The 16,169-nt window shown below is 35.8% G+C and overlaps 2 long non-coding RNA genes across 2 annotated transcripts; one reads left to right on the forward strand and one right to left on the reverse strand.

Moving 5' to 3' along the window:
- Positions 1-755: 755 nt before the first annotated feature.
- LOC141378604 (uncharacterized) lies at positions 756-6,458 on the forward strand. The gene is made up of 3 exons (XR_012393479.1): positions 756-909; positions 5,894-6,007; positions 6,342-6,458. It is a non-coding gene; the product is annotated as an uncharacterized lncRNA (long non-coding RNA).
- A 5,577-nt stretch (positions 6,459-12,035) lies between these two features.
- Positions 12,036-13,776, reverse strand: LOC141378601 (uncharacterized). Its single transcript, XR_012393475.1, has 2 exons — positions 13,730-13,776; positions 12,036-12,840 (listed from the first exon to the last, which is right to left on the reverse strand). It is a non-coding gene; the product is annotated as an uncharacterized lncRNA (long non-coding RNA).
- Positions 13,777-16,169: the final 2,393 nt, after the last annotated feature.

Consider the following 16,169-nt stretch of genomic DNA (forward strand, 5'->3'; position numbering starts at 1 on the left):
TTACATTATAAATAAGTAAATATAGTGTGAACTAAACAAAATGTGTAATACAGAAACATTAACACTTTCAGTTAAATTTCATTAAAATCAGTTGGGGGTAAGCAGATATCCTGATAATTATAATTATAATTATTATTATTTTTTATCATAATCAGATCTAGATCCCAAAACAATAATATAAACGAAAACATACATACAATTTTGTCTTTTATTTAATTATTTACTTATTTATTTATTTTCATAATCAATTTTAATCAAATTTTGTCGCAATCAAACTTTATTTAACCAAATTTCAAATACGTTTTTTTTTATCTGATCATATTTTTGCATTAATTATTTCATTATTAGATTCTATAAAACAAAATTACACTGTAAATAAAATAATTGTTGACGCTGACAATTAAATATTGACTCAACAAATGACTTCACCATAATAAGCCCCAAACGAAAAAAAATCCACATTATTAATTTTAGCTAATGTTCTGAAGTAAAAATGACAAATATTCATTCACCAAACATAAAACTGTGCTTTGGCAAATTATCAAACAGAAGTGAAAATAGTATTTGTGTTTGGCGAACAAACCTTGCAGCAAAAGCGCGTGTACGCATGCGCGTGAGAGTCGTTTGTTGGATCAGGTTTAAATTCCAGCGCAGCAATGGCAGAGCTCCTCCGAAAGAGCGGAGAGGATGGACGTTTAGACCGGCGGGTGGCAACACTGAGTTGTGAATGAGACCAAGATGGGCGGAAGGGAAGTAGAATCCGGAAGTGAGTTGGATATGGAGGATGAATTAGATGGCGGGGAAGATGAAAGAAAAACAAGTAGCAAGTGGACTTTAGTAGAAAAGCGAAAAAGGAGAAAAGATTGGAGCCAGACTTCAGGAACAGAGAGTGAGAGAGAATGTCACCAGGTGAGCAAAATAAAGCAGGAGTATAAAATAATGGTGAAATTTTTGTCAGGGGACGCAAGTAATTTGAATCCTTTGAAACTGACAAAATCTTTAAAAGAAACAGTTGGAAACATAGAAAGTGCAAAAATGCTGAGAGATGGGAAAATGATCATTTTCTGTAAAGATAGCAAACAACAAAAAGTTGCTTTAGGGTTAAAGTCTATATTAGGACAAAAAGTCACTAGTCAAATAATGGGAGAAAAGAAATGGACGAGAGGAGTCATTACGGGAATACCAACAAATATAGCTGTAGAAACAATTAAGAAAAGCATTACGGGAGCAAAAGTGATAGATGCAAGGAGACTAAAAATAACCCGAAATAATGAGAGAAGTGACAGTCTGTCGATAATGATACACTTTGACGAGGAGAAACTGCCGGAAAGAGTGTATGTTGGATTAATGAGCTATGCAGTAAGACTGTTCATCCCCCCCCCGCTAAGGTGTTACAAGTGCCAAAAATTTGGACATGTTGCAGTAGTGTGCAAAGGAAAACAACGTTGTGCAAAATGTGGAGGGGAACATGACTACGGAAAATGTGAAGAAGGTGTGAAACCAAAATGCTGTAATTGTGGGGGAGAACATAGCGCGGGATATGGAGGTTGTCAGGTGAGGAAAAGTGCTGTAAAAGTTCAGAATGTTAAGATCTCTGAAGGAATAACATATGCAGAAGCCATCAAGAAGGTTAAGACGGAAGAAAAGAAAGAAACAGAAGTTAAGGTTGTAGACACAAAAATGAGAAAAGAGTGTTTGGTTCAAGAAATAGATAATTCCATGAATATTCAAAATAAGATGGAATTTTTGACCTTTATGGTAGAAGTGGTAAATTGCTCGGCCCAAACTGAAAGTAGAACAGAAAGAACAAGAATAATTCTAAGAGCAGCGGAAAAGTACTTGAATGTTGTAGGAATAACAGTTGAACAGATAAATGAGAAACTAAAGACGAATGTAGCAATCTCTCAGTCATCATGTGGAGAAGTATAATGGTGTTTTTAATCTTGCAGTGGAATGCAAGAAGTCTGATATCAAATGGATTAGAATTTAAAAAATGGATAGATGATTTTAAGATAAAACCACATGTAATATGTGTACAAGAATCTTGGCTAAAACCCAATTTAAATTATGTGGTTCAAGGATACGAAATAGTAAGAAAAGATAGGAAAAAAGGAAATGGGGGAGGAGTGCTTACTTTAGTTAAGGCAGGGGTTGCATACAGGGAGATAAAAGTAAACGAGGAATATGAATCAATAGTAATAGATGTAAGGGCAGAAAATCGTAACATAAGAGTGATAAATTTCTACAACCCCTGTAAGAGATTGAATATCGATCTAACTAAAAATATAGGAATAGAGGGACATGATAACATAATATGGTGCGGAGATTTTAATGCACATAGTACCTTGTGGGGATGTGTAAATAATGATCAAAATGGGCAGGTAATAGAAGAAATATTAGATTCCAATGAGTTAGTATGTTTAAATGATGGAAAAATAACAAGAGTGGATGTATTAAGAGGAAGAAATTCAGTCATAGATTTAACAATAGTATCCAATAACTTAGCAAGGCAATGTGAATGGGAAGTCTTATATCATAGTACTTTAGGGAGTGATCATTATCCTATAAAATGTTCAATAGGGGTAGAAGTAGATGAATGTCATGAGGAGAAAATGACAAGATGGAGATTTAAAGGTGCTAATTGGGAAAAATTTAAAGAGATTTGTGAAAATAAAATGCTTAGTACAAAATTTAACTTTGAGGAAATAGAAGATACAAATAACAAAATTAATGCAGTTTTATGTAGTGCAGCACAAGAGGTTATAGGGAGAAATAAAGGGGGGAAAATTAAAAAGGCTGTACCATGGTGGACAGAAAAATGTAATGAGGTAATTAAAATCAGGAATAAAGCTTTAAAAAAAGTTAAAAAGACATACTCTTTTGACGACTTTATAAAGTATAGGAGAACCCAAGCAAAAGTAAGGAAGGTAATAAGGACAACAAAAAGAAATTATTGGAGAAAATTCTGTGATGAAATTGGCACAGATATAGATATAAATGATATGTGGAATATGATCAAGAAAATGGGTGGAAAGCAAATAAATAAAAATATTCCAGCTTTAATAAAAGAAGGTAAATACATAATGACCAATGAAGAAAAAGCAGAGGAGTTGGTAGAAGTATTTGTTAAGGTTCACAGTAATAATAACTTATCAGACAGTATGAGAATAAAAAGGGAACAAATCATAAAAGAAAATCCAAATGTATTAACACAAAAATTACCAACTGGGGACACATTGGATGCAGATTTTGCTATACATGAACTGAAGCAGGTAATACAGAATTTAAAATGTACATCTCCAGGTAAAGATGAAATTTGTTATGAAATGATAAAACATCTTTCAGATACATCACTAATTAGACTTCTAAAGCTCTTCAATAAAATATGGGAAGTGGGAAAACTTCCTATGTCTTGGAAACATGGAGTGATAATTCCAATTGGAAAACCGGGCAAAGAGAATACAGTAGCAACAAATTATAGACCAATTGCGTTGACATCCAATTTATGTAAGATAATGGAGAAGTTAATAGTATCTCGGCTAAATTATGTGTTAGAAAGTAAAAATCTTTTAAATCATTATCAGAGTGGATTTAGAAAAGGACGAAGTACAATGGATCCAGTTTTATGTTTAGAATCTGAAATTAGGAAAGCAATGATGAATAAGGAGGTGTTAATAGGGATATTCTTCGATATCGAAAAGGCATATGATATGCTTTGGAAAGAAGGAGTATTAATTAAATTAGATAATATGGGAATCAAAGGAAAAATGTACAATTGGATTATGGACTTTTTGTTTAACAGAACTATTCAGGTAAGGGTAGGAACAAGTTATTCTAGCATACATTCTATAGATAATGGGACCCCACAGGGTAGTGTATGCAGCCCGGTATTATTTAACATTATGATTAATGATATATTTGAAACGGTTGGACAAGATATAGGCAAGTCTTTATATGCAGATGACGGTGCTTTGTGGAAAAGGGGAAGAAACGTAGAATATGTTAAAGAAAAAATGCAAAAAGCAGTTAATGAAGTGGAAAATTGGGTAAATAAATGGAGCTTTAAACTGTCTGTAGAAAAAACCAAAGTGATGTGTTTCTCAAAAAAAAGGAAATCCCCAAATATCATAATAAATCTATATGGGCAAGAGTTAGAGCAGGTTCAAGAAATCAAGTTCCTAGGAGTATGGATAGACTCAAAACTTACATTTACAACCCATATAAAGAAAATACAAGATAAATGCAAAAAACGATTAAATATTCTAAGATGTTTGGCAGGAGTAGAGTGGGGTGCTACCAGAAATGCATTAAAAAGAATATACTGTGCTATGATAAGGCCAATTTTAGATTATGGCAGTATAGTATATTGCTCAGCATCTAAATCTCAGCTACAAAAAATTAGTGTTATTCAAAATCAAGCATTAAGAATAGGAAGTGGAGCATTTCGAACATCGCCCATTCCAGCGATTCAGGTGGAAATGGCAGAACAACCAATAAAGTATAGAACACTTAAGCTGAAAATGGCATATTGGAGCACTATAAGAGGGCATGCAGATACACACCCAGTAAAAGCAATAATCAAAAACTGTTGGGAACATGAATATAGCAAGAACAGGAGTTTCGGGTGGAATGCAGAATTGGAGGCCAGGAAATTAGGATTGGATCAAATAAAAATAGGACCTACATTAACTATACCAGATACACCTCACTGGATGTTTCAAGTGCCACAAGTTGATTTACAGATACACAGTATAATTAAGGATAAGAACAGGAGTCTGTCTAAAGATAATATAGTAAGACGATATCTAAAACAAAAATATTTAAATTATACACAAATATATACAGATGGGTCTAAAAATCCAGACAATGGTTATACAGCAGCAGCTCTATATATTCCTAACAATAAACAAAATGTTTCAGTGAGGTTAAGTAATCATATATCAGTTTTCTCAACAGAATTAATGGCAATATCAATGGCAATACAGTGGGTGGAACAAAATCAGCCATCAAGAGTAGTGGTGTGCTCTGATTCATACTCAGCACTACATTGTTTGAATATGGGGACCTCAGAAACACGACAGGATCTACTAAATGAAATATTTCAAAACATAAATAAAATAAACCAAATAGGAGTAACAGTAAAATTTTTATGGATCCCTGCTCATGTAGGAGTAGAAGGAAATGAAATAGTAGATAAGATGGCAAAAACAGCATTGGGGAAAGATGAGGTGGATATTGAGATCCCGCTATCTAAAACAGAAATAAAATATATTATAAATAAATCAGTAAATAATCTTTGGCAAGAGGACTGGGATTCAGAATCAAAAGGAAGACATCTGTATAATATACAAAATAAAGTGGGGAAAGAAAGGAAAGTATATGGGAACAGGAAGGAAGACACAGTCATATCCAGACTTCGTATAGGTCATTCCAATTTAAACAATTCACTATTCAAGATAGAGAAAAGGGAAACAGAATGCTGCAGACATTGTGGACAGATCGAAACCATAGAACATGTATTAATCAAGTGCACAAAATATAGAAGAGAGAGGGACCAGTTTAAAATAAAACTAAGAGATTTGGACATGACAGACATTACAATCACTAACATTTTTAAAAATGCTCAGAAAGAAACAAAGGTATATGATTATCTGCTAAAATTCTTGAGGAGTACAGGTTTGTTTTACAGGATTTAATCGGAAAGAATTATATTTTGGTTATTTAGTTAGTTTTATTTAGATTTTTATTATGAATATTGTTTATTATTAATAATTTACTATGAAAGGGTTTAAAATAGGTATTTTTTATTTTATTTTATTTTATTATTATTATTTTTTTTTTAGAGAATAAGTAAAAAGCCTTCCACTCATTGAAGTCTCACACTCCAACACAGTAGGTGGCGGTAATGCACCTCAAGCTGGTTTGCCACCCGCCATTAAACGAAAAAGAAGAAGAAGAAGCTCCTCCGAAACATCATATTCAGGCGATTTCCTTCATCAAAGATATGGTGAGTAGTGAATTCTGTATGTATTGAATCGTTTTTAAGTTTAGCCAAATGCAAGTCTCAGTAATTCCTGACATAAAACGAAAAGCATGGGTATTACGTTAGCCTGCCGCTCCGTCATAATGTTGTACACAACACGTTAACGTTAATTACAGACATTGCTCTGGCTAGTTATATGTTACCGGTTGTCAGTTCTACTGTAGCCTTATTTATTTTCTATAAAACAAAATATTATGTAAAACACAAGCCTGCCTTATTGATTTCAACTTAAAAATATTAAACATTGATTTGAAGTTGTTCTTAAAGGGACAGTTCACCCCCAAATCAAATTGTACAGGTAGCACCTATGTCTGCAGCCGGCACTTCGCTCCGGATGATTACAGTGGTGGCTGCGTCGTTCGCCGCCTGAAGAGTGGTGTTGTCCCGAGCCTATTCCCTTGGAACAACTTTACAGCTCCTTTGAGAAGGGAGTCAGTATATGACAGAACCTACAAACGTCAGTCTAAACAGCTATGCTGTGAAGATAGCGACACGGTGGCTAAGGCAGCAAGGATGGATCACGACTACATGACACACCCACCTGCATTGAGGTAAAGTTGGTTTTATATTCACACATTCGTTCATTTAGAAGTCTCTATATTATTTACCATGTTACTTTGAATATTCGATCGAAATTAGCATGCAAACATGACTAGAAAACAACATTAACACTGGTTATTTGACTGTGAACAATGCTGTACTGATAGTCATTGGCTGCTAATATGATTTCGCTATTTAGAGTTTGCAAATAATACTTTAAAGAAATTATTTTGTTAAGGGGAAAGTCTGAATGTGCAAATATAAAACCAACTTTACCACGATCCCACCTGCAGGTAAGATTGTTCATAGTGTATTTAGTTAACGCTAGTCAACTATGTGTACCGTTATGCATTTCTACCTGAACAAATTAATGTTAATAATATAAGCTGTTCACGAAACTCAACTAATAAAATAAAATATTTTTTTTTAATAATGAAACAATTTATTGCTGTGACATCTAGTAAATACACGAAGTTTTATCATACTAGCATGTGTGGAAGTATTTAAAACAAGTGTGTTACAACTGGCCCTGTGTTAGGTTCTACCCTGCTCTCCCCTATTTTAATTGCATGTATTTAATTATTTATTTAATTAACTTCGGAAGACAACTCAGGCTCGCCGAAAACACTCCAGCTGCCTTTTCTCCGCCAAAAAACTCCTACCGGAACTGGGTTTACACGTTGTTGACGTACTTCCGGTTTTTGCGTAAAAGGTCTATAGTATGATCCTGCACAACTTTTTTTTTATTTTTTATGATCCTGCACAACTGGAGTAGCTGCACTTTCAGGCCTGCATTTTTATGACCCTAGTTTTTTTGCGGAAGCGCCACCTACCGGATTGGATGACATAGTGCGACTGCATAGATATATACAAATATAGGTTGTAAAGGTTGTAGAGAGTCGACACAAGAATGATTCAAGAATGCACTTTTATATAAATATCCACACACTCATTTTTTTTTTATTAATGCAATTCAACCACAAAAATGACCCCACTGTTTAATCAGTTGCTGCATTTAGACTGGCTGTAGACTTCAGCTCCTGTGAATGAGAGAGAGGGAGAGAGTTCAAATATATACATACACACACACACACACACACACACACACACACACACACACACACACACACACACAGTGGGGTAAATAAGAATTTAACACGTCCCCATTTTTCTCAGAAAATATATTTCTAAAGGTGCTATTGACCTGAAAACCAAAGAAAAAATATATGAATAGAAAACAAATCTAATTACTTTACAAATTGTTATCAACATCTGGTGAAAATTTCAAGTCAACAGCACCTTTATAAATATGTTTTCTGAGAAAAATAGAAACGTGTTGAATATTCAATTTCAATTCATCTTTATTTGTATAGCACTTTTACAATGTAGATTGTGTCAAAGCAGCTAAACATTTATTAAATTTAAAGTCCAAACACTGAAGAACAAATCCATCTATGTGCAGCTCTACAAGTCCCAAACCAAGCAAGCCAGTAGCGACAATGGAGGAACAAAACTTTACCAATTGATGAAAGTGAAGTAATAAACCTTGAGAGAAACTAGGCTCAGTTGGGCACAAGCATTTCTCCTCTGGCCACACTTCACGTGCAGAGCTGCAGTCTAGGCGCTGGAGGCTGAAGAACACTGGGCATCCATCGTGGAGAAGCTGCAGGTGTGAGTAGGTCACCAGCAAGTTTTCAGGCTGGACCACAGGATCAATGCGGGCACTCATCTGTCACTTGGGTCTTTCATTAATCAGTCTCATGCTCTCCACTTCTCCATGACCACCATTGCATCTGCTCATGATACGGTCTGGTCCAGGAGTATGGATACATCTAGAAGTCCTCTATGGTGGCATCATCTCTTCACATCTCTAGAGGGCCTGGGATGAATATCCCTGGTGGAAATAAGGAACAAATAAAATAATTAGCGCAGCTGCTGTTCATAGTGTATTTAAACAAGAGATTTTAAATATCAAGACAAAAATTAAGTGCTATGAGATAAAATAGCAGTTTTATTATTAAACATGAAACGCACATGATTATTTATAACAAAATGTCTGGTGCATTAAGACAGCAAGAGTGTGTCCTCCAGGTGGTTTGTCAAGCCCACTCACCCGCATAGAGCACATAGGTTAGCACCGTCGCCTCACACCAAGAAGGTTGCTGGTTCAAGCCTCGGCTGGGCCAGTGGTAATTTTTGTGTGGAGTTTGCATGTTCTCCCCGTGTTCCGGTGTATGAGTGTAAATGGGTGTTTCCCAGTACTGGGTTGTGACTGGAAGGGCATCCACTGTGTAAAACATATGCTGGATAAGTTGGCGGTTCATTCCGCTGTGGCAACCCCTGATAAATAAAGGGACTAAGCCGAAAAGAAAATTAATGAATATATATATATATATATATATATATATATATATATATATATATATATATATATATATATATATATATATTCTAGAATATGTAAAATCATGTATATGAACTCAAAAGGTTAACCGATTGTTATGCAATTAAATTTAGATTAATATTTAAGAGGTATAATAACAAACATTTGCTTTACAGTGTTAGCTATATATATATACCTATATATAATATATATATATTTCTGGCTTAAGTTTATGCACTGTTGGGAGAACCAAACAGGACACCTTACTCCCAACTCCATATTTTTAAGTACATAAGAGCAATACCCACCTATTAAATGGTCTCCCTTCTTTCGTCAGTTTCTTGTCAATCTGTCATCTGTTAAATTCTTCTACTTCACTAAAATAGAGAACAATCACTGTTGAATTAACATATATACCAGTAACAAAAAGGCTCTTTGAGTATTCTGCAAAAATAAACCATATTCTGACCTGTAAAAATCTTTACCAGAAAGAAAGACCTGCTCAGCATCATCCAAAGACAAGTTCCTCAAGACATGTATGATGGCCTATGAAAAAAAAATCATTTAAATATGGACTAAAATACCACCACAGAACAGCAAATCATTTTACATGGGTTCATAAATGAGTAGCACCCAACATGCAGTTTATATACTTCTTTTACCTGAGGAATGCCAGGCCAAATTACACCACAGATAAGTTGCACTTCATCATAGATATGCTATAAACTCAAGAACACAGCTAGCATTTGTAACTGTATTTAAAAAACTGCTTATCTAATAATGTAGAGTTAATGCTAAACAAATAAAATAATAATACATCAACTAGTTGTAATGCTTAATAATTTATTTATAGTATGCAGATTTTATAAAGTGTTACTCAACAGTTTGAGATAACCTCAGTTAAAATAATCCTGTAGTTTGTTTTCTTTTCTACAATGAGCCTGGGCAATCCAATCATATTGGCCATCAGTTCTTATTCGCCAGGTAAAACATACCTGATATACATTAAAAATATGAGACTCTATATAGTTAAGGCCTGCAGAATAAGCCTAACTATAAAAACGGTCAAACATCTCATTCATCACTGTAAAACATGACAAAACATCAGGCTAATAACACATATTGTGGGGCAAACAGGCAGTCAGCACAATGTTTATTGTGCTAATGTAATACAACGTTGAGTAGAGGTTTTCACACTAATAAAATACAATATAGATAAATCTACAACTCGCACATCAACGTGCTTTTACCATCTTAGTTTAATGCATGTGTCACTAAGCACATTAGCCGTTCAGTCAACAAGCCAATAAATCAACAATGTTTCATTAAACCATGGCCATGAACTACAAACGTCGTTACAATCAAACTAGAAACCGAACTCTAGAAAATGTATTAACAGTTATAGCAGCTCTCACTCTGGCTGTGTAAAATTATCCATATTTATTATTATTATATTTTATTCTTCTGGAAAAAAATCGTCACATAACATTTTTGTCCCAGACCCTTGAAAGTGCATGGGGTAAATCATGCGGGCATTTCTGCATAACCTCACAATATAAAACAGTAGCATTACAAAATAAACACATACTTTAACAGTTTAAAATAAAAAAATAGAATACAGTTTAACACTTATAAAACATACAAAGCCATTAATAGACACACTTAAAAAATTATCACTAGTGTTACAACCAATCCCGGTAACGCTTTCTTTTACAGCCCGCAAAGTACCGCGTAAGTACAGTGAAATTACAGTGTACTTTTCTGTACGTACTGTGTAAGTATAATGAACGTATGTGTAGGTATAAGGGAACAAACCGTAATGCTTGGGTAAAAAGGGGGTAACAACCAGATGTTCATCACGAAAATTACCGCGTAAGTACAGTGAAATAACCGTGTACTTTTCTGTACCTATAGTGTAAGTATAAATAACGTTTACGTAAGTATAAGGGAACAAACTGTAATGCTCGGGTAATAAGGGGATAACAACCAGATATTTAGCATAAAAGGTACCGCGTAAGTACAGTGAAATAAGGTTGTACTTTTCTTTAAATTGCAAAAGAACAAACCATAATGTTTGCGTAAAAGGGGAGTAACAATAAGATATCCATCACGCAAAGAAGTATATTAAGTTTACGATGTACATTTCTTCAAGTATTGTATACATATAAATAATTATGCAAGGATGGTGACAACCTATTGCTATCTGCAAATGTACTGTATATGCACCTGCGTGAGTACATTAGTACTCTTATTCAGTGCTTGGGTTTTATATGGGGTGTTTAATGAATAAAAGGTTTACAACCTGTGAAATTATGAACCCTTATTGTATACTGTACGTATTTTAAATCTGCAATTCAATATAAAATATATTTCCATACACTACTTACCTTGTTTACTCGTCGATCTCACCAAAGCCATCAATGTCTCCATAACTCACTATCAACAAATAACTTTGCATGACATAGGCCTACCGTCAGGGTTCAATGCAGATTAAAACAGGCTCGCATCTTTACTGCTGTTGAAAAGGGGGCTAACTGTTGCATTTCAGTAAATGTATAGCTGATGCTTTATAGAAAAATCTAGTAATTTGGTCTTCAATCAATAAAAACCGCTGCTGTAGTTTACTCTGTTCTTAGTGTTCAAGTATACACTAGTATGTTAAAGTTCAGCTTCTTCCCTCTTTGTTCCCTGTAGTTAAAGGGTAAATACAGTATTTGTTCCCTCCTTGTTCCCTGTACTTACAGGGTAAATACCACATTTGAGGGTTGTAAATTAAAGTGAAGCTTTGTTCCTCTCTTGTTACCTCCTTGTTCCCTGTACTTACAGGGTAAATACCACATTTGAGGGTTGTAAATTAAAGTGAAGCTTTGTTCCTCTCTTGTTACCTCCTTGTTCCCTGTACTTACAGGGTAAATACCACATTTGAGGGTTGTAAATTAAAGTGAAGCTTTGTTCCTCTCTTGTTACCTGTAGTTAAAGGGTAAATACAACATTTGTTCCCCCCTTGTTCCCTTTAGTTTACAATGTAAAATCTTAAAGGCAGTGAAATAAATATACAAACACACAATATATTTCTTCTTTACTTTGTAACCTTTATTTTAATAAATAAGCATTTTAAAAGACTTCATATTAATCAAACATTGTCTTGTCTATCATTGCCTATACTCATTCATTTTCTCTTCGGCTTTGTCCTTTTGTTAATCTGGGGTCGCCACAGTGGAATAAACCACCATCTTATCCAGCATATGTTTTACGCAGTGGATGCCCTTCCAGCTGCAACCCATCTCTGGGAAACCTCCATACACACCCACTCACACGCATTCACTACGGACAATTTAGTCTACCCAATTCACCTGTACCGCATGTCTTTGGACTGTGAGGGAAACCGGAGCACCCGGAGGAAACCCACGCGAACGCAGGGAGAACTCCATGCAGAAACCTTCTTGATGTGAGGAAACAGCACTACCTACTGTGCCACCGTGTTGCCACCCAGCTGCAACCCATCACTGGGAAACATCCATACATACTCATTCACACACATACACTACGGATAATTTTACCTTACCCAATGTCACCACATATTTTTGGACTTGTGGGAGCACCCGGAGGAAACCCACGCTAACATGGGGAGAACATGCAAACTCCACACAGAAATGCCAACTGACCCAGCCGAGGCTCGAACCAGCGACCTTCTTGCTGTGAGGCGATTGTGCTACCCACTGCGCCTGCCTATACTCAAACAGCAAAATAACACATTATTTCCTTCCCCCTTTTTTTCTGGCATCTCTTGCTTGGCTTCCTCTTCTGCTCTTCTCAGCTTCCACTGAGGACTCTGATGGTGAGTGGCTGATGAAATCCCATGGGTCTTGCTGCTCTGCATTTATATAAAATATATGAACAGACAGAAAGGCTTTTAGTAAGCTATAGACATGTTTATTTTCCTGTTTAATGTGTGTGTAGTGGTTGTCCAACAATTTCACACACTAAACATTTACAGATACCATACAGACACTATACATTACTATCAAACAAAAGTACTATCATCAGATCATATGGGAGATTGTGATCATTTATAGTGATAATAATTAAAGCGCAGAGGGGAAAAGGCTTAAATATATGTGCAGGCAGTATAGACTTTGAAGTAAAGATTATTTGCAGTTCAGTGTACATATTTAAATTCTGTGTCACTCATTAAATGGTAAGTAAATGTAACGTTTGGGTTAACTACCCCTAAGGTTAGTTTTTGATTAAAGTACATGTCTTAACCCATCATTAGTCCTAAATAAAGTGAAAGATAACATAATATGGTTGATGTACTGTTATGGACCCTTTTTACATTTCAGCACAGTGAATGGGAAAGTACAACACATTTTTTTACAATCTTCTTTGCTCAAATAAAATGAAAACTTTACGATGGTGTTGTCTCGACAATTAGAAAAATAAAAATATAGTGTGAAACTGATAACGCCAGCAAGAAGAGAGAATAACTTCTAATTTACTCATGACCATAGACACTGTTTGAAACACCTCGCACATGTAATCATATTATATAATGCATACGTAAATACAAATAAATGTTATTTTATAAAAAAAATCATATAAAAAACTCAAGGATTTTAGATCCTGATGATCGTTAAACGCGTCATAACAGTGTTGTGAAAAGGGTGTAATTGTTAAAAATACGTACAAACATCAGATATAAACAAAAACCTAAACAAACACTTCTATGTACATAACGTCATAAAAATACTTGTTTTATTTACCTCGCGCTGCCGTCCTTGTACTGCCGTGAACAGGAAATTCTGGGAATGGAGGACGGAGAGTTGAATCGATTCGTCTTCAACAAACCGATCGGTGTGACATCAAAACATCGCGAGAACAACAGACAGCTCCGTGTGCATTTGAATCCATCTCGCGATATTGTATCACTTCAGGTACGCGCCTACTGATTCGTTGATTCAAACGAGTTGTGAATCAAGAAGCCTCTAAAGATCCGAATCAAACTGCAGCAGCACGCCACGAGGTTTTGCTCAGACTTTTGGGACGTTTGGAATTGCTCCGTCTTGTCACCATGTAACACATGTGAGTAAATCGTTGTCAGTACATAAGGCTATTGTTACGATTAGAAATTGTGCATTAACCAGATTATATTTATTTTGTTTCATTTGTTTTTAGCGTAACATTAACGTTAGTTCATGGCCGAATCTAAACGGCCAGCAGCGAATATTTACCAATGTTTACTGTCGTTTACTTTGCACATCTTAGAAATGTTGCCAAAGTTCCTATGGATTTAGTTTCTTCATGTCATTCCAGAAAGACTGGATGATGAGCAGGTCAGATCTCTGTGGCTGTTGTCATACTGACTGTGCAGACGATTTTCTCCCTGTATACGTTAATTACAGCAAAGTTAATGACAAAATTAATGTTTGGAAATGTAAATTGATATTTTCTGTAGCATGCCAGTTTGATATATCAATAACCCCGCCCCCCCCCCCCCCCACCCAATTACTAGTAACGTTTGCCTAGGACTTTAGCACAGTAGCCTACTATTTAAGCCTTTTCCCCTCTGCGCTTTAATTATTATCACTATAAATGATCACAATCTCCCATATGATCTGATGATAGTACTTTTGTTTGATAGTAATGTATAGTGTCTGTATGGTATCTGTAAATGTTTAGTGTGTGAAATTGTTGGACAACCACTACACACACATAAAACAGCAAAATAAACATGTCTATAGCTTACTAAAAGCCTTTCTGTCTGTTCATATATTTTATATAAATGCAGAGCAGCAAGACCCATGGGATTTCATCAGCCACTCACCATCAGAGTCCTCAGTGGAAGCTGAGAAGAGCAGAAGAGGAAGCCAAGCAAGAGATGCCAGAAAAAAAGGGGGAAGGAAATAATGTGTTATTTTGCTGTTTGAGTATAGGCAGGCGCAGTGGGTAGCACAATCGCCTCACAGCAAGAAGGTCGCTGGTTCGAGCCTCGGCTGGGTCAGTTGGCATTTCTGTGTGGAGTTTGCATGTTCTCCCCATGTTAGCGTGGGTTTCCTCCGGGTGCTCCCACAAGTCCAAAAATATGTGGTGACATTGGGTAAGGTAAAATTATCCGTAGTGTATGTGTGTGAATGAGTATGTATGGATGTTTCCCAGTGATGGGTTGCAGCTGGGTGGCAACACGGTGGCACAGTAGGTAGTGCTGTTTCCTCACATCAAGAAGGTTTCTGCATGGAGTTCTCCCTGCGTTCGCGTGGGTTTCCTCCGGGTGCTCCGGTTTCCCTCACAGTCCAAAGACATGCGGTACAGGTGAATTGGGTAGACTAAATTGTCCGTAGTGAATGCGTGTGAGTGGGTGTGTATGGAGGTTTCCCAGAGATGGGTTGCAGCTGGAAGGGCATCCACTGCGTAAAACATATGCTGGATAAGATGGTGGTTTATTCCACTGTGGCGACCCCAGATTAACAAAAGGACAAAGCCGAAGAGAAAATGAATGAGTATAGGCAATGATAGACAAGACAATGTTTGATTAATATGAAGTCTTTTAAAATGCTTATTTATTAAAATAAAGGTTACAAAGTAAAGAAGAAATATATTGTGTGTTTGTATATTTATTTCACTGCCTTTAAGATTTTACATTGTAAACTAAAGGGAACAAGGGGGGAACAAATGTTGTATTTACCCTTTAACTACAGGTAACAAGAGAGGAACAAAGCTTCACTTTAATTTACAACCCTCAAATGTGGTATTTACCCTGTAAGTACAGGGAACAAGGAGGTAACAAGAGAGGAACAAAGCTTCACTTTAATTTACAACCCTCAAATGTGGTATTTACCCTGTAAGTACAGGGAACAAGGAGGTAACAAGAGAGGAACAAAGCTTCACTTTAATTTACAACCCTCAAATGTGGTATTTACCCTGTAAGTACAGGGAACAAGGAGGGAACAAATACTGTATTTACCCTTTAACTACAGGGAACAAAGAGGGAAGAAGCTGAACTTTAACATACTAGTGTATACTTGAACACTAAGAACAGAGTAAACTACAGCAGCGGTTTTTATTGATTGAAGACCAAATTACTAGATTTTTCTATAAAGCATCAGCTATACATTTACTGAAATGCAACAGTTAGCCCCCCTGTGCAACAGCAGTAAAGATGCGAGCCTGTTTTAATCTGCATTGAACCCTGACGGTAGGCCTATG

This window comes from Danio rerio, chromosome 17, assembly GCF_049306965.1.
Source record: "Danio rerio strain Tuebingen ecotype United States chromosome 17, GRCz12tu, whole genome shotgun sequence".
Taxonomy (NCBI): domain Eukaryota; kingdom Metazoa; phylum Chordata; class Actinopteri; order Cypriniformes; family Danionidae; genus Danio; species Danio rerio.